This window comes from Nasonia vitripennis (assembly GCF_009193385.2).
Source record: "Nasonia vitripennis strain AsymCx chromosome 3 unlocalized genomic scaffold, Nvit_psr_1.1 chr3_random0011, whole genome shotgun sequence".
In the NCBI taxonomy this organism is placed as follows: Eukaryota; Metazoa; Arthropoda; class Insecta; order Hymenoptera; family Pteromalidae; genus Nasonia; species Nasonia vitripennis.
The window spans coordinates 92375-119543 of NW_022279631.1; the positions used below are offsets into that span (position 1 = coordinate 92375).

General features: G+C 48.6%; 1 protein-coding gene across 6 annotated transcripts in view; it reads right to left on the reverse strand.

Moving 5' to 3' along the window:
* Positions 1–27169, reverse strand: part of Gnao (guanine nucleotide-binding protein G(o) subunit alpha) — a 376676-nt gene that overhangs the window by 69676 nt on the left and 279831 nt on the right.

Here is a 27169-nt window from a genome sequence, read left to right on the forward strand (position 1 = left end):
GTTGGCATGCAGTGAGTGTATTAAGAAAATCACTCGTTATTGGAAATACTGCGAGCAGCCACATAAGCAGCGGTAGAGTAGTGTGGCTCTTGCGCGTCGAGATTTAATACGAAAGGCGACGCTGTTGACCTAGCCTATCGTGTGACGTTACACGCACATCATCTGACGACTCGCTCACGGCGTGAGACTTTTCAGTGAGCAGCTTGTATACCTGCAAGCGCGCGGTGTAGTTGCATTAGTGTAGGTGTACATAGAGACACTATCGCAAAAAGTTGTAATTCGAACATTTCGAAAGTAAAAAAAAATTGGGAATTCGCGTGAACGCTGAATATTCTGAGGCGGAAAAATGTAAACTTGTAGTTTTCAATTAATCAAGAATATTAATTCTATAGAAAATTGTATTTGGACTTTACGTTTCTTTTTTTTTGCGAATGCTGGAAAAATATTTTTTTTTCGATTTATCAGGAAGTGAAGAAATTTTCTCTAACAACTTTAAAAAAGAATATAGCTCTAAATTCTGCAAATCGCTCAGATAAATAATTAAATCACTGCATGATTTAATATTCGGAGAAGTCAAGAATTGTTTTTTTCTCTTTTCGTACTTTTAGTTCTCTTCTCGTCTTTCTTTAATTTACCGGCTTATGCTGTACAAAGTCAAGTATAGACATGGTGGTGATTTCAGACAGAGAAATATTATAAAATAAAAACAATCAAAAATTTTATCTATTTATATTTATTAAAAATTTTGCATTTTTTCTGATTCTGCTTTATTCATTTTCGTTCACTACTGCGCATAAGTAAATAACAAAACAAAAAAATGAATAATCACAGCGCCAGTCACATTGACGTGGCACGACAGGTAGCAAAGTGGGTACACGAGTTGCCAGAAGAAAGTATACGTGACTTTATACTTCCTCTATTATATTAAAATGTGTCTGTCATTGGTAGTCTCCGAATATAAGTTCACTTCATCCCCAAAACTATACCCTCCTAAGGGGTTAAGGTAAACCGAAAATAACCAACATTGAACAGAAAATATACCAAAACTAAACAGGACGTAACCGGAATAAGGGATATTTGCTGAACTATTCGTAAGGGGTGAATCGGAAATTAATTAACATGTTTTTTACCTTTATTTTGCAATATTGACATAATACTGCAAAAAATCTTTAGACAATAATGCTGTAATACACATATTGTTTTTTGGAAATGAAATCCAAAAACGGAAATTACTTCTTGCAGCAATATTGCTGGAGAACATTCAGAATATTCTATAATCTGGCTACAGTATTTTTGAATCTGCTGAGTCTGCCAATGCAAGCTTTAGGCAATATTACTAAAAGATTGGGTGCTATATAAATCATACAACTGGCAAAGTATGCCTGAAGTCACCTTTTATTATCAAAATTTGACCTCCAAAAATTTTATCATTCTTAGAAATATCGCGAAAAAATTGCTATCTATCAACTGCATTGAAAGCACATTTAGGTGTCATTGAGATTTCGTCCCGAATAATAACTTTTGAAGTTATTATTTGGGACTGAACTGTTTTTTGAAGCTCCATTCCATATGCAGATTGAGGTAAGATATTACATGTAGTTTCTTCTGTCATATCTAATGGAAATATAAATAATAAGTGGGTAGTTTTACCATCTTTGAGTAAATTTTTTGCTATTCCTGTACATGCAAATAGTAAAACAGGAATATTTAATTTATTTTAGGTACATAATCAAATAAATATAGTAAAAAAACTTTTTCCACGACCTTCCGGTTTATCAATAAAGAAGTTATTATTATAATTTTATAGCTTATTAATATTTTCAATACTATGCCTTTTTGTAGATGCTCACGCCACAGGGGCGCATCTTTGTACCGCTGTGTTGCGTATGTTTGTAAGCCTCTATGATTTTCTGCACCACGTCGATGTAACGTGGCGTGTTATTGTGAGAAAAGTATCGCCACATTCGTTTGCGTATAGTACGGTTTAGTCTTTCCACCATAGCCGTTTTGATATCGGGGTTTCGAGCTGTACGGAATTTGATGTCGCGTTTATCAAAAATTCCTGAAATGTCGAGCCTACAAACTCCTTACCCTTGTCGGATTGTAAGAGTATCGGGACGCGACCGTTGCTGCGTTGGAGTATTCGTCCGAAGGCTGCGGTGACGTTGGCTGTAGTTTTATCGCGTAGAGGCTCCAGCCACGCGTGTTTACTCAATACATCCACCACTACGAGTAGGTAACAGTATCCGTCGTTGTGCTCTTTGATCGTGGTTAATTGAAGCAAATCGCACTCCCATACGTCGTTAATTTTGCTCACGTTGTAACTTAATCGCGGAAATTTACGCTTAACAGGTCTGTGAAGAGCATAGGCGACTTGATTACTAAGCCACTCGTATATATGTTCTTTTTCCCGCGTGTCAGCCGCGCTAAATAATTTGCCTTTTCGATTTACACGCACGAGATTGCGCGCACCCGCATAACCAGCCTCGTGCGAGACATCGTAGTATTGCTGCTCGTACGACGACGCCGAGGACATGCTTAAAAGTTTGCAAGACGTAGCCACTTGTTCTTTGCTCGATTTCTCGTCAAAGCAGGCGGTGCCGGTGATTCGCTGCTGCTGCTAGCGTTGTGTATTTCCATCAACGCGTCGATGCTCTCTTTACAGGCAGTCGGCATTTCGCTGTATTATTCGGCTCTGTCAAATTCTTACCAATTTTCACTATTTTCGGGTTTCCAATCAGCTTTATCGATGTGTCGACTGTCTTGATGAATTTGGCGAAAGGTAAACGGCCGATGGGCACTTCCGACTGATCCAGTGTTTTTTTCCTGCGTGCGACAACGTCGCTAATCAGTTCTATAATGCTGGAATCTTGTATGGGCCGGCCGTCTATACTGACTCTACCAGTGCTATCCCACTTGAGACGATCGCCGGCAACGGTTTTCCAGTGTTTCAGCAGAAGGCGCGTTTTTTGAGCGTAACTCTTGGGCACGCTGTCGAGTATAATTTCTTCAGTCATTGGTGCCGATGTGGCCTCTATTTCGTCGACGTCACGCTCGTAATCATGTTCAGCGTGACGTTCGGAATCTTTGAAAAACAGATATCGCAGCAGTACTTGTAAATAGTTTTCACATTTTTCACGCTCATCTGTAAATTTATTCGAATGTAGAATTGTGTGCATCTCGGAATCGAGTCTCGAGAGATTGTCGCCGCACGTTTGAACAGAGTTTTCACACGACTCGTTTACTACTGGCGGTGCTGCTGCTGACTGAACATTTTGCATGCGCGAAAACATATCTTCGGGCACGATAATCTCGTTTTTCTCGCACGATCCATTTTAGTCTTCCGCTGCTGCTGACTTTGAATTAAATAACTTCGAGACAAGAGCCCCGATAATAGGTGCGAGTAGAAGCGGCAAAAAAGCACCACCGTACTGTACGAGAACTCGTTTCTTTTTCTGCCAATCGCTGATTTCTTATTATTGCAAATCGTAAATTTTCTCAGCACGTTTTTGTGCTTTTTGAGTCGTCGTCTATGCAAGTCTCTGATTTTGATCACACCTTGCAAGATATTCAAAGCGTACTCGCATATGTAACGCACGAGTCTCTTGTCGGCTATGCGTAAATGAGCCGTACGTTGTTGGTTGTCCGTATGACAAAGAGCGTTCAGTACAACTACTCGTTTTCTGTTGAAATGCTTGGTGTCGAGCGCAGCCACGGATATACAACAGCCAGCCTGTTTCTTCTTCGATGTTGTTGGCGCCATAGCTTCTCGCCTATGTCGAGTCTATGCCGAGAGCTCTGCACACCTATTTTCTATTTTTACTTTTTACCGAATTTCGGCACGTAAGCGTAATGAATATCGTCGCTTGGGAATATACACGTGCGAACCCTATACTCGTTCACGGCCGCTTCAGTTAGATCGAGAAAAAGATACGAGTGAGGTCCGCGCGCAGCGTCTATGTAAGCCTCCTGCAGAAACCTCGGATCTTCCGGATAAATTTGTCGCGCGAGATGCCGAATCTGAGCTCTGTCGTGAGGATTTTTAAATATAACAAGATACTTAGAATTTAAACTTATATCGCGCTGAGACTTTCCCTGGTGAAAAATATTCAGCGTCACCAGAAAGACCGACAAATTCAAATGATGAGACGAACGCGAGAACAAATCCAGAACTATATCGTTCGATGATTCTCGCATCAAGTCGTCGAGAATCAGTAATTTTTTCTTTCCCGTATCCACGGAATAATCGCTTTGCTCCGGAAGTCCCTCTCGAAACTCGATAGGTACAGCAGCACTCCCGCCAACTTTGAATTTACTACGGTACGTCTCTTGCCACTCGGTATAGTAGAGCCGAACCCTTTCGAAGCGAGCATCGCACCAGATCTTCTCTCATCTCCGGCAGATGCTCGCGAAATTTTTTCAGAAACCAGCTTTTCCCGGCTCCTGTCGGCCCTGCTATGCACGCCGTAAAAGGATGCTTCCAACACGGCGGCGGGCGCGGGCCGTGTATACGCGTGTACTGACGCGGACCGCTTATACGTGTATACTCACGCGGGCAGCTTATAAGCGTATATTAGCGGCCACGAGTATCATCCGCGGACGATCCGTCTATACGCATGCATGTACGACTCGCCTATAAGCGTGCGATGATGAGTGGGTAAAGGAGAGAGAAGGATGTTATAATTACAAGAAAAAGTTTAAAATACTTTTTTTTTATTATAAATATATTAAACATAACGCAGAACAATTTATATTACTTAAAAACTAATACAAAACCGAGATTCTTTTACTTTTATTTATTCACAAACAACTTATATACTATACTTAACTTTTGTAACCGTACGGGAGCGATAACCCGGGAGTAACATACCTACGCTTTTTTAGAACTATGCTACACGATTTGATCTCTTCTCGCGTGACGACAGTGTGATCTGGCAATCTTTTAATAGAATTAAACGTAAGATTAATGCATTTATTCTCTTCATCAGGCTTAAAATAATTTTCAATCATACTCTTAATGCTAGGATAATTTATTCTCAAAGAATTCGAGAAATTTAGCGAGATACCCTTGACTTTACATTTTTCGGATACCTCGCCAGTTCTCGAATTCACGGTCTGTTTCAAATTATCGCGCTGTCCGAACTTGCCTCAGAACGAGTTCAGACAGAGCTTCGCAAAAGTGCGCAGGCCAGAGTTTTTCGTGATTTTTTCCAGATCGAGCGATATCCCCTCATTTTCGCGATACTCACGAACGTAACGCGGTTTCGATTCCGCGTCAACGCACCAAGCTGGAAACCCCGATGCTTCCTGCTTTAATCGCAAGAAAGTGTCGATGTAGTCAGCGAAAAGTCCTCCGTCACCTGTGAGCGGATCGTACTCGGTTATACTGTACTAGGTTAGGCTATACTACCATATGACGAATATTTCAGTTATAGTATAGCCGAGTTCGATGGCTTTTCGCAGCTCATCCGCCTCCCAGGTTCCGTTGAACTCTCGCTGACTCGCATCCGGGTGGCAACAATCGCTCTGCCGCATCACTTCGCAGCATGTACGACACAGTGCGAAGAGAAGCTTGCCGTGCATTTTTATCGGCAATGAGGCTGATACAATTTTCTCGGCGGTAAAACCTTAGATTTTACCAGCCCATCTATGGCCGAAAAATTGTTGAGATTGCCACCCGTCAGCTCATCAGATTCCTCGCCGACGTAAACCTTTGGATGACGGAGCGGAAATCTGCCTCGTTTACAAACGTAAGGATACAGCGAGCATATATCTGTATACAGAATACGCTCCCCTGGCTTAGCATCGTAAACTGCGACGAAATTTTCCGTCCGTCCGCCGAAGAATGCGTCACGAGGATTAAGCGTTATTTTGCTGATGAGCGGATGCTCCGACACGTACTTGGCGATTTCGGGGTTTTCACGCTTGACTCTGTCAAACTCCCACTCCCAAATTTCGCGCGTCTCGTAACCGTGCTGTTGGATCTGCGCGATTTTAGCGCGTGCACTCTCGAGCAACGCGTCGAAAGTACGACCCCAGGCATTCGGCTTGTTGCGATTGATTTGAAACATTCAGGGCAACCATGCATATAGCAGCCCTGGTATTCAAAAACAATGGAATTTTTTGGTGGATTGGTAGATGGTAAGAATTTGTCGACCAAAAATCCCTCGGGAAGCCGATATTCGCGCGCTCTGCCTGCATTCGCGACTGATCTCTCGCTCGGCTCTCACTGCAGCAGCCACTTGACGGCTTTTTGGGAGTGCTTGTCGGCGCGCCTATACCTGCCCCTGAGGACTATTCCTATAGTCTGTGGCTTTAAGAAATTTTTTCTATAGAGATGAGAGCACGCGGACGCGATTGTAGTAGCCACTACAAACGGGTCCGTGTCTCCGACCTCGTGAAAAATTTTCTGAAAGCCACACACGCGCGACATAGAATCGTCACATCCATGCGACAGTAGTTGACGATTTCCTTGCTGAAATCGAATACTGCGTTCGCGGCACGCATCTCGCTGTGCCACAGCAAGAACTGCCCGCGCTCGCTCGACGACATAGTGTCGGGCGAATAATAGTGCGCATCCGGTATGACGCCACGGTATTCGGCGTTAGCGAGGTGTTAAAAAGGTGCGGAAAACAGCCTTTTTTGTAGTCTCACCTAAGCCAAATGTAGCAGGCAACGCGGCCAACTTCATTTGAAAATAGCTGAGACTATCGATGAACTTTGTGCGTCCATACCGGATGCATAGTATTTTCTGACCATTCAGTATAATGCTTGGCGCGCAATTTATTTTACGTTCGACAAGCCGTCGTAAAACGAATTGCGCATCGTATCCTCGTGCGTTGTGCGCGATGCATATTATATTTTCAAGTCCGTTTTGTCACGTACTACAAACTGTAGCAGCTGCCCAACGGGATCTTCGGTAAATATATGCTCGCGCACACCGCACGAGGGACACCATTCTGAAATGTCGTCAGAACTTATGCACTCCGTGCAGACTTGCTGTGCAACGCAGACATTCGGGACGTGCACCTTTATGCTTTCATCGCCTCGAATTTCGCCTCGCCTACAACGAGCGCTCTCGGCAGACAGACTGAATTATGGACCGTTGAGAAACGCTGTCAACAGTCAAGTTTTTCCGTCGAGAGCCACCTGCACCTACAGGCATCTCTACGACGGTCAAACAAACGGTAAATGACTGGTCGACTCGAAAATTTGCGTTGCTCTGAACGAGTCCAGACACCACAGACCATACATCATCGCCAGTCAGCGCGCTCGCCAGACGATACGAGAGCCCGTTTGCGAAATATTCACTAGAGATTGAAACACCGACGCAATCGCTCCCGCTTTTGATTAGAGTTAGCAAATACTCGTAAATGTCACGTATTGCTAACTCAACCCATCTGAGCATGTTGGTCCCACACGGCGGTGTTTTAATCCGTAGCGTCAGACGGCGAGCGTCTGTATGGAATTTCCGTACGCGATGCATCGTATTCGCGATAATTTCGAAGCGACGATAACGCTCATCGTCACGAGCTTCCTCCTACTCCTCCGCCTCCTCCTCCTGATCCGAATCAGAAGTTGCAGCAGAACCGCTTAAAATACTATTGTTTGGCGACGGTGCCTCTTCGCTCGAGGTATCGCCGCCGTCACCGCCGCCGCCTACCTGCGATATGCCGCTCGCTGTGCTGTCATCGATAATCGGGTGACCAGCATCGTAGAACCCGACCTCCTGCAGCATCGCCAATGTAGGGCTCAGCACTGTTGAAGAGTCCGATGATATTGCCGGCGATGATAGGCCCTCTTCCTCGCTGCTGCTGCTGCTGCTGACATTATCGTCGTCGACTGCAAAGAAGCGAGCCTTCATTCTTCCACACGACCGTTGTAGCATTGAATGATGTCGCTGAACAACTCGGCCATCTCGAACGCAGTCATAGAAAATAACTCTGCTGATTTTTCAAGCAAGTTGTTTAACCAACGTACTTCCTGCGCACGACCGTTATTCACGATTCGTAGCGCAGCAGCTTGAAAAATCATAGCCGCGTCATTTTCTGGATCTGCATCCGGACAGGGTTCCATGCCTTCGTTCAGACGACGACTGATGTACTATTATTTTTTTTTTTAAACTGATTATAGGGAACACTGTAAACACTTACCATGTTCCTCGATGATATGCCTCAGACAGTACACATCGCGTGCACCGCGTTCCACCAAAAAACTGCCGACGACTTTTATCACAACACTAGAATGTTTAAAGTATCTCTGATAAAAATCGGCGATCCAGCGGTACGCGCAATGCGTTAGCAAGCAGCGCAGCTCGCGTCGCAGCCTCTCCTCGGACATCCGATGAACGCGCACGTACCACTCGCAGCACGTACCACTCGCACGGTACACTTTCTCTGCACAGGTAGGTGACGACCCTTGAGCGCGTTGGCTACGCGCAGGATCGCATCGCAAACTTCTTTCGTAGCACTGGACATTTATGCGACACGTGGTAAGCTGGCTCTCTCAATGACACGCATTTCGAGAGACTGATGACTGCGCTAGCGTATGGAGGAGTTTTGTAGACGGCTCAGGGCTGATATGAAAATATCATGCCTTTTTTAGGAGTGATTTCATCGAATAAGAAGAACGCAGAGCTGAAAAACCGTTAAATAGGGGGATTTGTTTTAAAACAGCGCATATTACAGCCATAGCTGAAAATTCCAGGCTGCCACCTGTGATCGAAAGAAATAAATCCGATACCGTACTCGCTGATTGCGCTTTAGGCACGTAGCAGTCATAATCCTTAGGCGGATAGCGGATGTCTCAGAGAATGGGCCGTCGCCACCGCTAGATCCGATGACACGGACCAAACAGTTTTTCATGACTCTACGGCTGACCCTTTATAATCTCTCTTACCGGACACCTGTAATCTCTGTACAAACAGTTTACACTTCTCAAGTGTCTACTGGAAATCCGATGATTCGTTCTCTGCTTAGTTTTGAAAACTAATCCATTGGCGATAATAAAACAAAGCCCGATACTTCCTGGAGCTGATTCGCGAGACATTGAGAACCTTTCTTTCGCTCTCACCCGTCTCCGATTTTTTCTGATAAACCCACGACGCTGGAGCTCAAGTGTATACAAATAATCCAGTCCGAGTATAGCGTTACCAATGGTCTCGCATTCTTAAGATAACGAACGTCGTTAAAAAGCAAAGAGTGTAGAGGTGCGGTCCCCCTCTACCTACGTGCAGAAATTTTTGCCAATGGTTTACGTTTATGCACCGATGAGTCCGCTCTGAGTCCCCACAGAGAGCACACACGTGGTCACCATCATGGCAGAATTGAAAAAATTTGCAGTCTCCGCTAAAGGTGCTCGAGCGGGAGGCACGATGATATTGGGCCGGGATTGCGTACGCGTTATCCCTATCGGCTCTGGCTCCTCAGATTCGTCCTCATCGGGGGAAGCGCACAAGGTTATGCACCCCATGTCGACGTCCGGGATCGTCTTAAAGACTTCCTCAGGCGTCGATAGCGGAGATGTTGGACTTGGCACCTCCAAACCAATAATTTCAGGTGGTAGCTCGACCGAAGGCTAGGCCTTGACGGGATCTACCACCACGACCTTGCTGCGGACTTGTACGGTAGGCGAGTCTTCGTGGGCTGCGTCGGGTGATGTTACAGGCACGAGTGTGCGATCACGGGTAATCTCTGCACGCGCCCGTCTACGTTGCTGTCTCGTCCTACGATGATTTCGCTTAAATCGCTGCACCTCCGAGCGATGTCGGGGCTTCCGTGTTCTGGCAGGCATGACTGTTTGCAGAAAACTGATAACGACTCGCGTTTGGCCTCATCTTTATTCCCGAAGCGCGGACCTCAGAGAGAGGCCTTACTTTTGCGGCGGCTAGATGCGCGGTTACCGGAGAGGGGAAAGGGCGCGGTTCGAGCACGATTCGGGAACTTTCGCTCAACCGAATTGTGTTTGAATTATCTAGAATATCCCACGATTTATCTAAGCCGGGAATTTCTCTCTGCGACCTTGAGAGGCCCTCCAGCTTCGGTTCCTTACGCCGTCGAGTAATTTCTCCGGGAAGCGAGTTCGCCAGAGTAACCGACTTAATACGCCGCGATAGCCGATTGCCGATTATTAGTGGTGAAGGGATTGATGGCGGCCTTCTGGAAGAGGATCCTTGGAGGACTCCCTAAATAAAGATAGTTTTCGTCGTTTTCAGTTTTTTTTTATTGAAATTCTTGGCAACGAAGTCCGGGGCTAAAGCCTTCCAGACTCGTTAGCGCTCGAGGTGAGTCCGGAGCCTATCGGCCTTCCAGACTCGTTAGCGCTCGAGGTGAGTCCGGAGCCTATCGGCCTTCCAGACTCGTTAGCGCGCGAAGTAAGTCCGGGGCTTATCGGCCTTCCAGACTCTGGGAGCGTGACCGGGGCTGCTGCCGTCCAGACTGTTCGGTCGCCGGAGAGCGAGTCTCACTCCGCGCGAGCTGCCGCTCCTTTTAACCCCGCGGGCGAAGCAGCGCCGAAGCCGCCGCGGAGAGGGGGAACTCGAGCACTCGCGCCCGTGCCGCTCAGCGCGGACTTTCGCAACGGCACGAAAGTGCCTTACAGTACAGGCTTCAAAAGGCTTCTCTGGCGGTACAGTTTGTGCCGATCAACGTGAGGTGCAGAGTGTGCATAACCAACAGTTCGGAGCACGACATGTGGCAGCAGTGCAACGGACAGCCCTGCCCGTGCATCCTGGATATGGATTCGCCGAGATCGCCTTCGCCTCCACCATCATCAGCAGGCGACGACAACGACGGCGACGACAACAACGTCCAAGGTACGCCACCGACAGCACGCTGCAACCGCAGCGTACCTTACAACTTTCATCGGATGCCTAGTCCGCCGAAAGAGTTGGTGCCTGGTTTACTGCGATGAAGGCCCACACGACAACTGCGCCAAAAACGCGCCACTCGCAAGAGTAGGTGTATCGATTGTTTATAATTTATAGCGTAGAAATCTAGAGTGTGTGTGTGAGGGTGTGTAAGTATGTTTGCGTGTGTGCGTGCGCGCGCGCTCGAGTGTCATTTTATTATTTCATTACCTTGTAAGCTGAGTCATTCGACTCGTACGCGTTTTTTAGTAAATAAATATTGTGCCAGAATTTCTCTTTTTATGCGTGCGAAACCCCCACTCCCATCAACGATCCCCAAAGCCGAAATTTAGAGTAAGCTTTGCGGCACCGAGTAGTAGTTATATATGCACGCTTTCATTTCGATGCGAATCATTCGTCAAGCGACCGGCAAAGCAGCAACTCGACCATGGGACGGGAGCAGAGCAAAGAACAGAAAAAAGGTTCTACGTGGGAGGAGAGACAGCCTCTCATGAGAAGCAAGGAGCCAAGAAAGCAGAATAATCAGTCGTCATTATCAACCAACACTTTCTCGTATCCAGAGAAAAGCGGTTATAATAATCTGTCTAAAAAATACTCCTCCTCCTTCTTCTCGTCACAGAATCAACAATCCTTTTCCACAAATACCTTTTCGCGCCCTGAAAAAGACGGCTACAGCAAGCTGAAACGCTAATTAAAATAATATATATTTCGAAACAACCATCGGCTCTTTTCAGGGCCATCATATAAATTATATAGGTGGAACAATCTCTCTCTCTCTCTTTACAGCGCAGAAAGAATCAGAGTCGGCGCTAGGGCAATAAAAGCCGAACTGCAGGTATACGCGAGAGACAGGTAGACGGCGGCTTTGGAGGATGCGCGCGAGTATGGCGTAGAGAGTGGAGAGAGAGATTAGATTAGATTAGATTAGATTAGATTTATTTGACGTACAATATGTTGTACGATAAATTGTATACAGCAGCAATAGTAGTACAGTAAAAATGTGTATTGTGAAAGTATGATAATGTGAAGATGGGTCAAGCGAGAGTGTGTGAGTGTGTGCGTTTGCGTGAGTGTGTACAGGCGTGTGTGTGTGTGCGTATGAGTGAATGTGTACAAGCGAATTCAAGTGTTTGTGTTTTCAAGCTCAAGAAAGTGCTCTTTAGCTAGTCTCTTGAAACCCGAGACAGATGTAGTGTTACGAATGTGAGATGGTAGGTTGTTCCATAGGTATGAGGCGCTGATATGAAACGAGTTCCTCAGCGTCTCCGTCGCGAATGTCGGAATATCCAGAGGTATCACCTCCCCCCTAACAGGCCGAAGTGTCACGCGGAAGTCAAAGTATGCCAGTACGTATGATGGTACGGCTGTGTTAAACATTTTTCTTAGGAAACAAACAGTGAAATACTTCCTGCGTCCGGCAGTGGTTAGCCACTGCAACTCCCGCCTGTATGGGGAAATGTGCTCATCTCTTCTTACACCATAGATGTACCGAATTCCTGTATTCACGAGCCTCTGAAGTTTTAGGTCGAGTTCCTGCGTCAGGTCACAGTATACGAGGGAACAGTAGTCTATAAGAGGAAACAGGAGGGCCTGCACTAAGTGCTTGCGCAACCTGAGATTGGTGCTTTTCCTGAAAAAGTAAAGCCTGTACATTAGTGTGTGAGCACGCTTACACACTTGTGTAATATGCTCCCTCCACGTAAGCTTAGAGTCGAGCACCAATCCCAGATTACGCACGGAAGATTCAAAGCTGACCTGGGCACCCCCTATGTTAATGAAAGTGTTAGCTGTTGAGGGTAATGCGTTTATGTAGTAGGGAGAGCCCAGGACAATTGCTTTAGTTTTAGCAACATTAAGTTTTAGCTTATTCTGTGCAGCCCAACCAGTAATCCTCTCAGCATTGGCACTCATCTTGTTTGATAAAGAATCGAGCTCTTCGAGGTGGCATTGACTGTAAATTTGCAAGTCATCCGCGTAGATGAGATGGAAAACATCGGTATCAAGGCAGAAACCGATGTCATTGATGTACAATGCAAACAGCAGTGGACCCAGAACGGACCCCTGCGGAACGCCGATGTTGAGACGCCGAGGAGAAGAACGTTCGTTATTGTCACCAACGACGGCCTGCTCTCTACCAGAGAGGTAGGAGGCAAACCAGCGGATGACTTGCTTTGAGAAGCCGAAGGTGGATAGCTTTCTCAGGAGCTTGACGTGACACACAGTGTCAAACGCCTTGCTAAAGTCAAAGAGAAGGAGTAGTGTTACTTTCTTTTTGTTTATCCCAGCTCTGGCATCATCAGTTAGCTTAATTAGGCCAGACTGAGTGCTGTGACCAGTGCGGAAGACTGTTTGAAGGTTATCTAGTAATAGCCTTGATTCAAGGTATTCTGAGACTTGCCTATGCACTAGCCACTCCAGAGCCTTGGAGAGAAAGCAGAGAAGTGAAATCGGACGGTAATCAGTCAGGGCTGTTGGTGAGCTGACTTTGTTGAGTGCGCGCACAAGTGACATTTTCCAGGCAGATGGGAAGCAGGGTTCGCTAAGGGACAGGTTGAAAATATGACTTAGTAAGGGAGCAAGAACCTGCAAAGCTTTTGAGATGACAACTTGTGGGATGCCGTCGCTCCCCCTGGCCTGAGTGTCAAAGTGCGACACCGCAGCCAACACGTCCGATTCCGTTATAGGTTTGAATTCGAAATGTTCCGGGAGGTCAAGACTTTCCAGGGTAACAAGATAATCCTCAACAGCAGGAGCCAGCGGATCATTTGAGATCGCGCTGAAATGCGTGTTGAGTTCATCTGTGGTGAATCTAGATGGTAAGGGGGCCTTGGTGGCAGAAATTCCAAGTTTCTCCAGCTCTTTCCAGATCTCAGCAATATCAGTCAAGGTGGACAGGCGTGAATAGTAATAATTCAGCCTGGCCTCCTCAACTTGTTTGTGAGCATAGTCTCTAGCTAATCTGTAAACGCGTCGATCTGATTCGAGCCTGGAGTCCCTGAAACGCCTGTAAAGTCCATTGCTCTCGGATACAAGGCCACGAAGAGCCGTAGTGTACCACGGGTGACGTTGTCGTCCTGGAGTCACAGTCCGCAATGGAGCGAGGTGGTTGATGGCGTTAGTGAGGTTAGCGTTGAGTAAAGATATGCAGTCGTCAAGTGATGAGGTGGTGAGAGATGACCAGTCACAATCGCTAAGAAAGTCTCTCAGCTTCTCAGCGCTGATTCCTTTAAAGTTTCTGTATGAATATGTATTTGGTACGTAGCGTGGAATCTGTACGTCGAGAGTGGCCGTGATAAGGTCGTGTCCATTGATGAAAGGTGCGTCTGTCTTCCAGTATGACTGCAGGCGATCCTGCTCGTCGATTAGGCACAGATCAAGCCAGGTGTCAGAACCCTGTTTATGGTGTGTGGCACCATAGGGAACGGACGAAAGGGAGTTCTCATCAATGAAGGCCCTGATGAAATTGGCATCTTCAGATGAGGATAGTTGGTCAGAGTTAAAGTCCCCCATTATAACCTTCGTGGAGTAGTTGTGCATGTGATTTGTTAGTTCGTTAATAAAGTTAGAGCCTTGGAAAAAAGGAGCATGAGGTGGACGATACACAACCCCCACGAAGATGGGAGAAACTCCCTTGGCCGATATCTCACAAAAGAGGTATTCAGGCTTGCCTGGCTTGCCGGACCATTCACCGTCGGATGTTGAAATAACACTAACCGTCAGAGATTTGTGTATATAGAGGGCCACACCTCCACCGTTTCTGTTTCTGTCTCGTCTGTAGGGCAGGTAATCATCCAGCGAAGGGATGGATGTCACCTTCTCGCTTAGCCAGGTCTCAGTAACAGCTATTACGTGGAATAAAGAGCGAGTGGATAAAAAGAGCCTGATCATCTCAATGTGACCCGTGAGAGTGTTCGCATTAAAATGACAGACCCTTAGACCTTCAGACAGAGATACCTTAGAACCCGATGAAGACACGGCGCATGAGCTTGATGGCGGACGTGGTGGGATGAAATGTATGTGTGGCAGCTTCATTGTGGAGTGATGTTTACGGCGAGCGGGATCCGAGCTAAAAAATTATCCAGCTCGGCGTCGGTGGTAATGACGGTGGCACGCTCGTTGTCATCGTTGCAGCGGACGAACAGTCTCCCGTTCCTGACGAACGTTCGGCAACCCTGCCTCCTCTTGGCTTCCAGCCTAGCCCGTGAACGCAGCTTGTGGACGTCGGTGGGGAGTAGCTCATTGATGTTTATGAGCCCTTGGTGGTCAGGGCTCAGAGCTTTGGCCTCCTCCATCACGGTTGCGTCCAGCTCGTTGGTGTGGAGCTTGCGTTTACGAGCTTTGGCAACGACGATTGCTCGTGCTAGTGCACTCGACGAGAGGGTGACGGCCAGTGGTGGCAATCTGCCGTCACTCCTGGCGGTGTTCCGGGGTGCATCGAGCCTACCCATGACCCTGACGGATGCAATATCTCTCCGCAGGACCGTAGGGTCAAGTGCGTTTATGACTGCAAACGCGAGAAGATGCAGCGAGGTCTCACGGGTGTAGTGCAAGCCCGTGATAACAACAACACTATTTGAGGTCTGCTCCTGCCGTCGTTTGACCTCAGCCAGCTCACTGCGGAGGCTGCTAATTTCCGCAGCGCTGCTGCTGTTGTTGCTGTTGTTGTTGTTGTCCTGCTGCAATGCTGGGCTCCTCGATGAGAGATCTTGGACTTGCACCTGCAACTCGGTGATGGTGGACTCAGCATTAAGTATGCAAGTCTTGAGTGCAGGCAGCTCATCGAGGACCTTTAGGCGCTTCTCCAGCGGGCTAAGACGTTGCTCAATTCTCGAGATCCTCTCCGACACGATGTTTTGTGTCTGGATGGCTTCCGCATGAGCATTGCGGATGTCATCGAGAGCTTCACGAATGCAGCTTCGATGGTTGGTGGTGAGCGAGTTGGTGAAGTACTTCGTGAAGTGCTGGCTGATGGTGGTGCCGATCTCGTCTTCTTCATCCCCGGTTGTTTTGGGGTGGTCTTAGCCGCTGTTGTCGCAGTCACCCCCGCCGCCGATGTTGACCTGGGCCCCGCTTTGGCATCCTTGGCGTCCGCACAGGGAGGACAGGCTATAAACTGCCTATCGTTTACCACGACTGTCTTGATGTTAATGGTGTTCAGACATTTGACGTGGTAATGGAGCTTGCAAAAAGCACACCTTTTCGGCTCCTTGTGCTGAATAGGCTGTTTACAGCTGCCGCATTGCCGAAAAGGCACTTCCCCGCTCTTTTCGCCGTTTTCACTCATTTTCGTCAATAACTTACTGAGTCGTCGATAACTTTACAGAGAGAGAGAGAGAGAAAGCCGCGGGTGTGTATGAGAAAGAGTGAGCGAGACGAGAGAGCGGTGTGCGGTGCGGGCGCACACCTCGACGTCATCTACGCGGGGCATCGGGCCAGCGTGCGCGAGAGCGGGAAAAGGAGAGAACAGAGCAGCGTAGAAGGAACGCGGGAGAGTGTGTGAGTGCGAGAGCGAGAGAGAGAGAGAAGCATCGGGGCGTCCGAGAAATCCTCGCTGCTCGGTAGCAGCAGGTCGGACTTGCTGCCAACGCGAGCCAAAGTCGGTGCGCGCGAGCTCCGAGAAGAGCGGGAGAGAGTAGAGAAGGAAGGGGAAAGCAGATAGCTATGCCGGCGTCGGTTCAGGCATCGCCAGGCCGGGACCGCTGGCGCGAGCTGTTAGTGAGCGCGCAGATACGTGTGTGCGTGCTCGAGAGCAGAGAGGGGGGACCGCGTTGGTTCGGCCGACAACGCTGCCGTGAGCGCGCGCTGTGCTCGCGAGTATACGTGCGGGAGAGAGAGAGAGAGAGAGAGAGAGAGAGAGAGAGAGAGAGAGAGAGAGAGAGAGAGAGAGCGGGAGAGAGAGAGCGCGCCGGCCGTGTCGCTACTAGAGCGGGTCGCGCCGAGCCGAAATTCGGGTGTGTGAGAGAGAGAGAGAGAGCAGACGGGTCAGACTGCGCGACGTCAGAGGCGAGAGCTTCGAGGCGCGCGCGTGTATATGAGAGTAGAGGTGTGACGGCGAGCCCTGCGTGGCTATTGTGTGTGGGCGGCTACGGCCACCACGTTGTAAGGAAGGGCTGGGATAAATATACGTGCAATACAATTTAATAAATTGTGTGATTACTTCCTCCTTCTTTCCCCCCACGTTCTCCCAAACGTCGGCGATTACGTTAAATCCCGAGATTAACGAAAAATCTTGGCGCGTACGAGGCGTCAAGTGTTGCGCACCTGTGTTGGGAGGCACAGCGGCGCAATTGGCATCCCTTGTGGGGAATTCGTGATCGCCGAGGTGGAGAGGAGGAGAAATTGGGAGTGTAAAGAGCGTGCGTGAGAGTGAGAAAGCGCGATGAATCGAGCAGCAAGTAACGAAACAGATGCAGCCGTAATGCAACGGCTGATGCATAGCTCGCGTGAATTTCGCGCGATGAAATTTAAAATCGGCCGTTTGACAGAGTACGAACTCGATGAAGAGCTCGAGGCCAGAGGTTTTGGCTTGCGTGGCTCTGCTGAGGTTCGTCGCGATCGATTATTACGCGCGTATATTTCGGAAGCCAACCCGACTTTGGAAGGAGTGCCGTGGTATGAGTGGGATATCGAAGGCGAGAGAGTTGCGATATCCAACGAGGAAATAGAGCGGCGTATTTTGGGAGAAATTCCACCAAAGAAGGGAAAGAAGAGAAGGGTAAACAATGACAACCAGGTAAGGTTGATCAATCCACGTTCTAGCGAAAGCGAGAACGGAGGAGACGATCACCGAAGTGGTGTCAATTTAAACGTGCCACCGAGTACGGCAGTGGCGACTACGACGTCGTCGAGTGTAGTCACCTCACGGGCTGGAGATGCCCTGGTGACTGCTACGGCGGCGCTATCAGGGCGACCGATTACCTCAGCAGTAATTGGAAACTTGATATCGCCTCCGACTCCAGCACCGCGTGGCTACCGGTTTGAGAACCGCATGCCAGTGAGACATCCGGGAGCGTGGGAGTATTTCTCGGCTCGAATAGTACGAGGTATAGGCGAATCACCTATTGCCCGACCGGGACTCAGAGAAATTCCGAGCAGAGTTCCTGTCGCCGAAAGCCGACCTCCGCTAGGAAGAGAGCGGTGGTATACACTATCGACCACTCTAGCGGGAGGAAATGTTTCTGCGACAGCCAACTGTAACGAGCAGAGAAATGAGGAAAGCTCGTCAGTAAGCTCAAGAGCGGGAAGAAGTTCGGCTGAAAGCGAAAGAGAGAGTGAGAATCGGTATCGGGAAACGAACGAACGTTTGAATGAACGCGTGACTCGTATAGGGGAACTCCGCGCGAACGGAATGACCTACGAGCAAGCCAGAGAGAGGGCCCTTGAAGAGGAGCTCGAACTTGAAGGCCATCGCGTTTTTAATCAGGTGATGAATGAGTTCGATATCGAGGTGGAGGAAGAAGAAGTGCAACGACGGCATCAACGCAATCTCCAACAAGTGCGTGAAGAAGCATGGAACAAGGCGTGCCAAGTGATTCGCCAGCCAAACAGTTTGCGTAGAGAGGAAGAGATGAGATCGGAAGGTCTCCGACGAACCTCGACGCATGCTATAAAACGGCCAACATTGCAGTGTCCGAGGTGGGGAAAGGAAAGAATAGCGGAGCCCGTTAGTCAGTCAGAGAAACCAGAGAGAAGAGAGAAAATTGTTCTTCGACAGAACGAGGCCAACCGACAGGAGTTCGGAGAGTCAGTCGGAGGTTCCTCACACGAGCGAGAGTCGCGCGAAGAGGACCCGGAGAAGCGAGCTAGGGCAGGCAGGAAGGAAAGAGAGTGCCGCGAGAGTACGAAGTCCGAGAGGAAGCTTGAGTTTATTGAGCGGCAGCGACAGCGAATTCGAGCATAGCTCGAACCATGCGTCGACGGGAAGACTCTCGGTGAGAGGTTCTCGGAATGAGAGGATGGACAGCGCCCGAGATATCACAAAAAACTCAAGGACTGGGGTTTCCAGTTTTCCGGCGAAGGCCGAAACGAGGACCCAGAAGAGTTTTTGGAGAGGTTAAGTGATTGCCGAAGAGGTACTCGAGCTTCGGATATCGACTGGATAAACGTGTTGCCTTGTATTTTCCAGGTCGAGGCGGGCCGTTGGTTCCGAGCCAAAAGAGAGAAAATTCAGACGTGGACGGAGTTTTGTCGAGAATTCAGGCACCGCTACGTTACTGAATATAACAGGGAAGATTTAATGGAGGATTTGAGGAGGAGGACGCAACACAAAGGTGAGAAAATCACGACGTTTCTCGCCAAATTTGAGTACATTGTGTCACGCTTCCATCGACCCCCATCCAAAAGAGAATTGTTGCAGATAGCGTATCGCATTATTCTACCCGAGTATCGGAAGGCTATCGGTGATAAACTCATTGATAGCTTGGAAGATCTCGAGAAGTATGGTCGCCGGTGGGAGAAGCAGCGAGACTTGGACAGTCGATATGCTCCGCCATTGCCAGCTGAGAAGATGCACGTTCCCGGCGCGGCATATACAGGAGGGGTGACTAAGCCCAAGGTCGCTGCAGTCGAGACGGTAGACAAGGAGAAAGAAAGTGAGGAGACTCAGAAGAAGGGCAAGAAGTCGAAAGCTAAGAAAGCTACGATTTCAGCGTCCGCTTCTGAGTCGGAAAAAGTCGCGAGCGCAAGCACTAACGTCGACTCTGGTAATAAATCAAAGTCGACGGGAAAAGTTGCTGCATCAAGCCAAGATTCGACCAATAAACCGAAGGGCGGAGGAAATCATCCACGCAGCGGAAGGAATCCAGCGGCGGGGGCGGGTAAATCGCTCTTAGGACCGACCAACGTGAGCGCGGGAGAGTTTCTCGGCGCGTGCTTCACGTGTCACCGTGTAGGCCATCGCGCCTCACAGTGTCCCGAAGTAGTCTGCTATAGATGCAGAGAGAAGGGGCACACCTCGAGGAACTGCACAACTCCTCCGACGGCGCATACAAATTCAACTCCTGCGCACTGGATTATGGACGCTCCTAAGACCCATTGTCAGTGGTGCGGACGAGAAGGCGTCACTTTACTCTCGTGCCCCGACTGTCGTGTGATAACTACAGCTCTGGGAAACTTGAAGTTGGGGGCTCAGAAATAAAGAAACCGGCGCCCCCAGAACAAGAAAGAACGGGAGGAAAGCTCGATGAAACCGAGAGGAAAGACGAGGAAGAAGCGCGTCGGTTTGCCGAGTTGAGAAAGGTTGAGGAGAAGGCCACGAGGTTACTGAGCGAAAACGAGAAGGAAGAGAGGAGAAGGGGGGACCTGACCGCAGTCCAATTAGACATTAGAGGCTGCCAATGGTTCAAACCGTTAGGAGTAGAGAAAGAGAGCGAGAGACGGAACGCTGCGAGTAGCGAAAGATTTCAAAGCTCGCCAAAACCGCTTTTTGTACCAGGCATTAGCACGAGGGAAAGTGCGGATGAGGGAGAAGTGGTGGCCGGAGCAAACTCGGAAAATAGAAATTTCCTATCAGTGAGCCTAGGCGGGCATGTGTATCAGGCACTACTCGATCCTGGGGCAACTCTATCGTTGATTGGTCCAGAAATCGCCGAGAGATTTCGGGAGCGGTTAACGAAGAGCACAACTAAGCTCCGCACAGCCACGGGGCACATTCACTCAGTGCTTGGAGAATTGGAGATGATACTCGATATAGGAGGTAAAGAACAAGCTATATCTTTCAAAGCCGCACCGTCGCTCGAACAACCAATGATCCTCGGAATGGATTTTTGTAAGAAGTTCGATTGCGACGTGCGACTGGGAAGAGGTTTGTGGCGTACGGAAGAGGGCGAGTGGCGACCATTTGCTGATACAAACAACAAAGAGGAAGCTACCGTGTACGCGTAGTGTGCCGGCCTGTCGACTATCACGGAGGAGGAAAGAGCGGAGGTGAGAGAGCTCGTGGAAGAGATCCTTAAAAACCAAGGCTCATCGATAGGGCTCACGCATCTTACGGAGCACCATATCGAGCTGATGGACTTCACGCCGATTCGGCATAAGCCTCGTCGTGAATCTCCAGCAAAACAGCAAGCCGCGGTCGAGGAAGTTGAGAGATTGTTCCTTGAAGGAATCATAGAGAGATCGGCGAGCGATTATACGAGCGCACCTGTCATGATCCGCAAAGCCGACGGAACGTGGAGGTTTTGCGTCGATTATCGAGATTTGAATCGAGTCACTATTAAGGATGAGCATCCAATCCCTAATATGGACTCGATTACAGATAGGCTACGCAGTGCTCGGTATCTATCGAAGATCGATCGATGAAGCAATCCTATTACCAGATCCCGTTGTCGCCAGAGAGCAGGAAGTATACGGCTTTTTCTGTGCCGGGCTCGGGCCTGTGGCAGTTTAAGCGTATGCCGATCGGTCTGTGTAACGCGCCCAGGGCCCAACAGAGATTAATAGATGCTTTGTTTGGGCCTGCGTGCGAGCCAGCAGTGTTCGCTTACCTCGACGACCTGGTGATCGCCACGGAGACTTTCGAAGAGCACCTAGAGTGGCTCGAGTTTGTCCTGAAGCGACTCACGGGCGCGGGGCTAGTCGTGAATGAGGAGAAGTGCGAATTTTGTTGCTCACAGATCAGGTGGCTGGGTTTCTTATTGGACAAGGAGGGACTGCGTTCTGATCCCGAAAGGGTAGAGCCAGTGAAAAACTTTCCGGCACCGAAAAACGTCAAACAGTTAAGACGATTTCTGGGCATGTTGGGCTGGTATTCGCGCTTTATCGAGCGCGAATCCGAGCTCAAAGTCCCGCTCGTCCGACTGCTACGAAAAGATCAGAAATGGGAGTGGGGAGATGAGCAACAAGAGGCTTTTGAAGCTCTCCGACACGCGCTCACCGTGGCCCCTGTACTTGCTCGGCCTGATTTTACAAGGCCGTTCAAAGTGCAATGCGATGCCAGTGTCGCAGCTATCGGGGCCGTTTTGACTCAAGACCATGACGATGGCGAGCACCCGATAGTGTATATTAGTCGTGTACTAACTTCTGCCGAGAGAAATTACACGACGACGGAGAAAGAATGCTTGGCAGTGGTCTGGGCTATCAGAAAGCTGAGGCCGTACATTGAGGGGTACGACTTCAGCGTGATAACAGACCACAAAAGTCTGCAGTGGCTGAGGAATTTGAAAGATCCCAGCGGTCGCCTAGCAAGATGGGCAATTGAGTTGCAACAGTGGCAATTTGACGTGATTTATCGAAAAGGTGAACTAAATCATTTTCCGGATGCGTTATCCCGAAGCGACGACAATGGCGAGGACGCTGTTGCCGCTTTTGAGGAGGTACAAGATCCGGAATATTTAAAATTGCGAGAACAAGTTGAAAAATTCCCGGAGAAGTACCTAGGATGGCGTATCGAAAATGGAGTGCTTTATCGTTGGCACAAGGATGCCTTGCTGGACCCGATAACACACCGCGAGGAAGCGTGGAGATTGGTAGTGCCGGAGGAACAGAAGGAGAGAGTAATAAGAGATGCACACTGTCCGCCTTCCTCGGGTCACTTGGGAATAGAGAAGACATATGACCGAGTGGCTCGAGAGTACTATTGGCGAGGAGCCTATCACGACGTGTACAAGTTCGTACAGTCGTGCGAGGAGTGCCAAAAATATAAAACGGCGCAAAGCGGAGCGAAAGGGCTTATGGGACGGCGAGTCGTCGAGCGGCCTTAGGTCATCGTCGCAGCTGATCTCATGGAGTTTCCTCCGAGCAAAAATCGATTCAAATATCTAGTCGTGTTCCAAGACTTGTTTACACGCTGGATCGAATTGAAGCCGTTGAGGAAGGCAGATGCGAAGTCAGTAGCCAGAGCGTTTGAGGAGTTGATTTTATTCAGGTGGGAAACCCCTGAATATTTTTTAACCGATAACGGAAAGGAGTTCGACAACCAACACTTGAAGAAGGTGTTGGAAGTCTACGGTGTGAAACATATCACCACTCCGATCATCGCGACTGGGATTTGCATCTCCACGAGTTTCGTCATGCCATTAACACGCGACGCAAGCTTCTACTCGAGTCTCTCCTGCGTTTCTCAACTACGAGCGACATCCTCGTCCGGTGTTAAGTTTACGACGGGAGATCGAGGGAGGAAAACCCATGGAAAGAAGGGAGCCAGATGAGTGGGTGGACAGGATGAAGAGATTAGATATGCTGCGAGATTTAGTGGGGAAATACACGAGCGCTGCAACCGAAAAAGAAGAACGCATTTATAACAAGGGACGGAAAAACGCGCAATTTCAAGTAGGAGATGAGGTCATGCGAAAGACCCATGTCCTATCCGACGCAGCCAAGAGTGTTTCTAAAAAACTAGCTCCGCACTGGGAAGGCCCGTATGAGATTGTCGAGGTTAAATCCCCGATAGTCTATGTACTAGGCTACAGTGACGGAAAATCGCGACGGTTGACAAAGGCTTACGTGGATGAACTTAAGCGCTGGGTCCCGCCGCGAAAGGCTAAGCAAAAATACTAATTCATTTGTGTTTTTAGGATGAAGCGAGCAGAGGACGAGAGAGAGAGAGAGAGACGGTGCCGACCGGCCCGCCACCGACCAACATTGCACCGCCACGACCGACGTTCGCCCAGGTAGCAAGATCACCAGCTAGACTGCCAACGCCAGCAACGTCGTCGACGCCTCTGCAGGTTTCAGGGGCGGGGATAACCAGCCTGAGGATCGGCGCGACCACACCAAGGCTGCGCCTGCGCCAATCCACAGCTGGTCTGATGACGAGGCCAGTGAGCAGCCAGCAGCGAGATGGGAGCAACGAGGAGAGGCCAAGGACGGAGACGATCACAAGACTAAGCCAGGCGATCTCGATTCCCTGGCGTTTGGGCTTAATCAGAGAGGAGGTCGCGAGAGAGGAGGAGAGCAGGATTCGGATGGAGAGGCAGAAGCCATCCACCGAGTCACGAGGGAAAGAGAGCTCGGAGGCAGAGGAAAGCAGACGGGCGCAGAGGGAGTTGGAGTTGTACGTCGCCAAATCTCCTGTTGTTCCCGCTGCCGCCCCTACTCAAAAGCGAGAGAGAGCGAGAGAGAGAGAAGCATCGGGGCGTCCGAGAAATCCTCGCTGCTCGGTCGGGCTTGCTGCCAACGCGAGGCAAAGTCGGTGCGCGCGAGCTCCGAGAAGAGCGCGAGAGAGAGAGAGAGAGCGCGCCGGTCGTGTCGCTACTAGAGCGGGTCGCGCCGAGCCGAAATTCGGGCGTGTGAGAGAGGGAGAGCAGACGGGTCAGACTGCGCGACGTCAGAGGCGGGAGCTTCGAGGCGCGCGTGTGTATATGAGAGTAGAGGTGTGACGACGAGCTCTGCGTGGCTATTGTGTGTGGGCGGCTACGGCCACCACGTTGTAAGAAAGGGCTGGGATAAATATACGTGCAATACAATTTAATAAATTGTGTGATTACTTCCTCCTTCTTTCCCCCCACGTTCTCCCAAACGTCGGCGATTACGTTAAATCCCGAGATTAACGAAAAATCTTGGCGCGTACGAGGCGTCAAGTGTTGCGCACCTGTGTTGGGAGGCACAGCGTCGCACTGGAAAGAGCTGGAGAAACTTGGAATTTCTGCCACCAAGGCCCCCTTACCATCTAGATTTACCATAGATGAACTCAACACGCATTTCAGCGCGATCTCAAACGATCCGCTGGCTCCTGCTGTTGAGGATTATCTTGTTACCCTGGAAAGTCTTGACCTCCCGGAACATTTCGAATTCAACCCTATAACGGAATCGGACGTGTTGGCTGCGGTATCGCACTTTAACACTCAGGCAATGGGGAGCGACGGCATCCCACAGGTTGTCATCTCAAAAGCATTGCCGGTTCTTGCTCCCTTACTAAGTCATATTTTCAACCTGTCCCTGAGCGAACCCTACTTCCCATCTGCCTGGAAATTGTCACTTGTGCGCGCACGCAACAAAATCAGTTCACCAACAGCCCTGACTGATTACCGTCCGATTTCACTTCTCTGATTTCTTTCCAAGGCTCTGGAGTGGCTAGTGCACAGGCAAGTCTCAGAATACCTTGAATCAAGGCTCTTACTAGACAACCTTCAAACAGGCTTCCGCACTGGTCACAGCACTCAGTCTGGCCTAATTAAGCTAACTGATGATGCCAGGGCTGGGATAAACAAAAAGAAAGTAACACTACTCCTTCTCTTTGACTTTAGCAAGGCGTTTGACACTGTGTGTATGTAAATTTTATGCGGCCGACTATGATGCAATTAAAGTTCGCCTGTCGGAGGAGAGTTGGGAGACTGTTTTTAGTTCTTTATCGGTCGATCCTTAACTGACTGTGGACAAATTTAATGGTATTTTAAGTGATCTTATTTCTCAATTTTTTCCAACTTCGAAGCAGTCCCTCAACTCTTACCCGATATGGTATGATGCTGATCTTATGGAAGCGATTCGTAAAAAGAAAATCGCTCATATCTCGTGGAAATCTCGTCTATATGTAAGAATGATGAAATTGAATTTAAGAGGCTGAGAGCTGTGTGTATTAAAATGTCTAGGTACAAATACCGCGACTATATCTCGTCTGTCAAAACGGGCTTTAAGCCTAATTTACGGACATTTTGGTCCTTTGTGAAAAACTTGAGAAGCGACTCAAGTATTCCGTCCAATATATTTTGCGGTCCATCTAGGGCCTCTGATGATGTTGAGGTTGCCAGCCTTTCTTTCCAAATATTTTAGCTCCGTTTTCAAAACAAATGCTCTAAGTAATATGGCGCCTATAATTGATCCTAAATTCTGCCTCTCTGACGTTGTACTGTCCATTGAAACTTTACGGGGCATAGTGGCTAACTTGGATGACAGCATCAACGGCGGCCCTGACGGGATCCCACCATATTTTGTAAAGCGGTGCTGGGCTGTTTTGGAGCAGCCTGTTGTCCGGATCTTCGATTCTTTGCTGCGCTCTGGCTATTTCCTATGTAGTACCGATTTTTAAAAATAGGGATAGGCGAAACGTATTAAATTATCGTCCGATCTCGACGATCAGCTGTATCCCCAAGATCCTTGACGCGTATCTCGCATCTGAAATGTCTAATTCACTTATTTCGAAATTAGCTAAGCAGCAGCACGGCTTTATTAGCGGCCGATCTACTCCAACGAACATATTAGTATTTAACGATTTTGTGTCTGAGTCTCTGTGTAGTCATTTGCAAACTGATGCAATTTATACAGACATGTCCAAAGCGTTCGACTCAGTCAACCACAAGCGACTTACAATGAAACTGAAATTTCGGATTGCGCGGCAAACTTTTTGATCTATTATGCTTCTATCTGACTGACCGATCGCAGGCTGTCAGGGTTAATAGCGTAGTTACTCTCGACCAGAGCGTGTTATGTCTGGTGTACCTCAGGGCTTTCACCTTGGACCACTTCTTTTCTGTATATATATTGACGATCCAATACCGAGAATCGAGTCTGCACAGGTCCTGATGTATGCTGACGATGTAAAAATGTTCATGCGTGTAACCTCAGCCGAGGGCGCTCTCAGACTTCAGAGGGACCTGGATTCTCTCGCTGTGTGGTCGATTGTTAACGGTCTGTCTCTCAATGTCAGTAAGTGCTCCGTTATTTCGTTCAGCAAAGGCAGACCCCTTTGTCGCTCGACTACTGCATTGACGGCGTTAGACTGCCTAGAGTTGAATCGATTAAGGACCTGGGTGTTGTCTTTGACTCTGCAATGACATTTTCCCAGCAGGTGGATGCCTAATCAATTTTATTAAGCGATCCACCGTTGATTTCTTGGACCCCTCTGCATTAATCTACTTATTTAAATCTCTGGTTCAACCTCATTTGTTATACTGTCCTTAAATTTGGGGTCCTCATTGCCATTATTTGATCAACAAACTCGAATCCATAGTCATTATTTCCTTAGATACATTGCTTTTAAGCTAGGTAAACCTTTACATAAATTTAGTCATGATTAATTAGCAATTACAGAGGAGTGTGACACCCAACGGTGGACACGACCCTTTATCATTTTGAATGTATTATGACGTACAAGATTGTTTACGGTTTCACTGACTGTGAGTACCTGAACAGTCTTTTCGTTAGTAGGACGGCCGCGTATCCGATTAGAAACTTTAGAAATCTGAATGAAAGCACCTTTACCTCGAACCTGGGCTTTTTCAGCTCTATCAATCGATTGAAGCGTCAGTGGAACTCAATTCCCCGACGCTGCAATGTAAAGAATCGGTTTTTAATTTAAATCGTCTGTCCGATATTTATCCTTAGCTTACTAGCTAGATGATTGATCTATCGAATACTATTGAATACTGA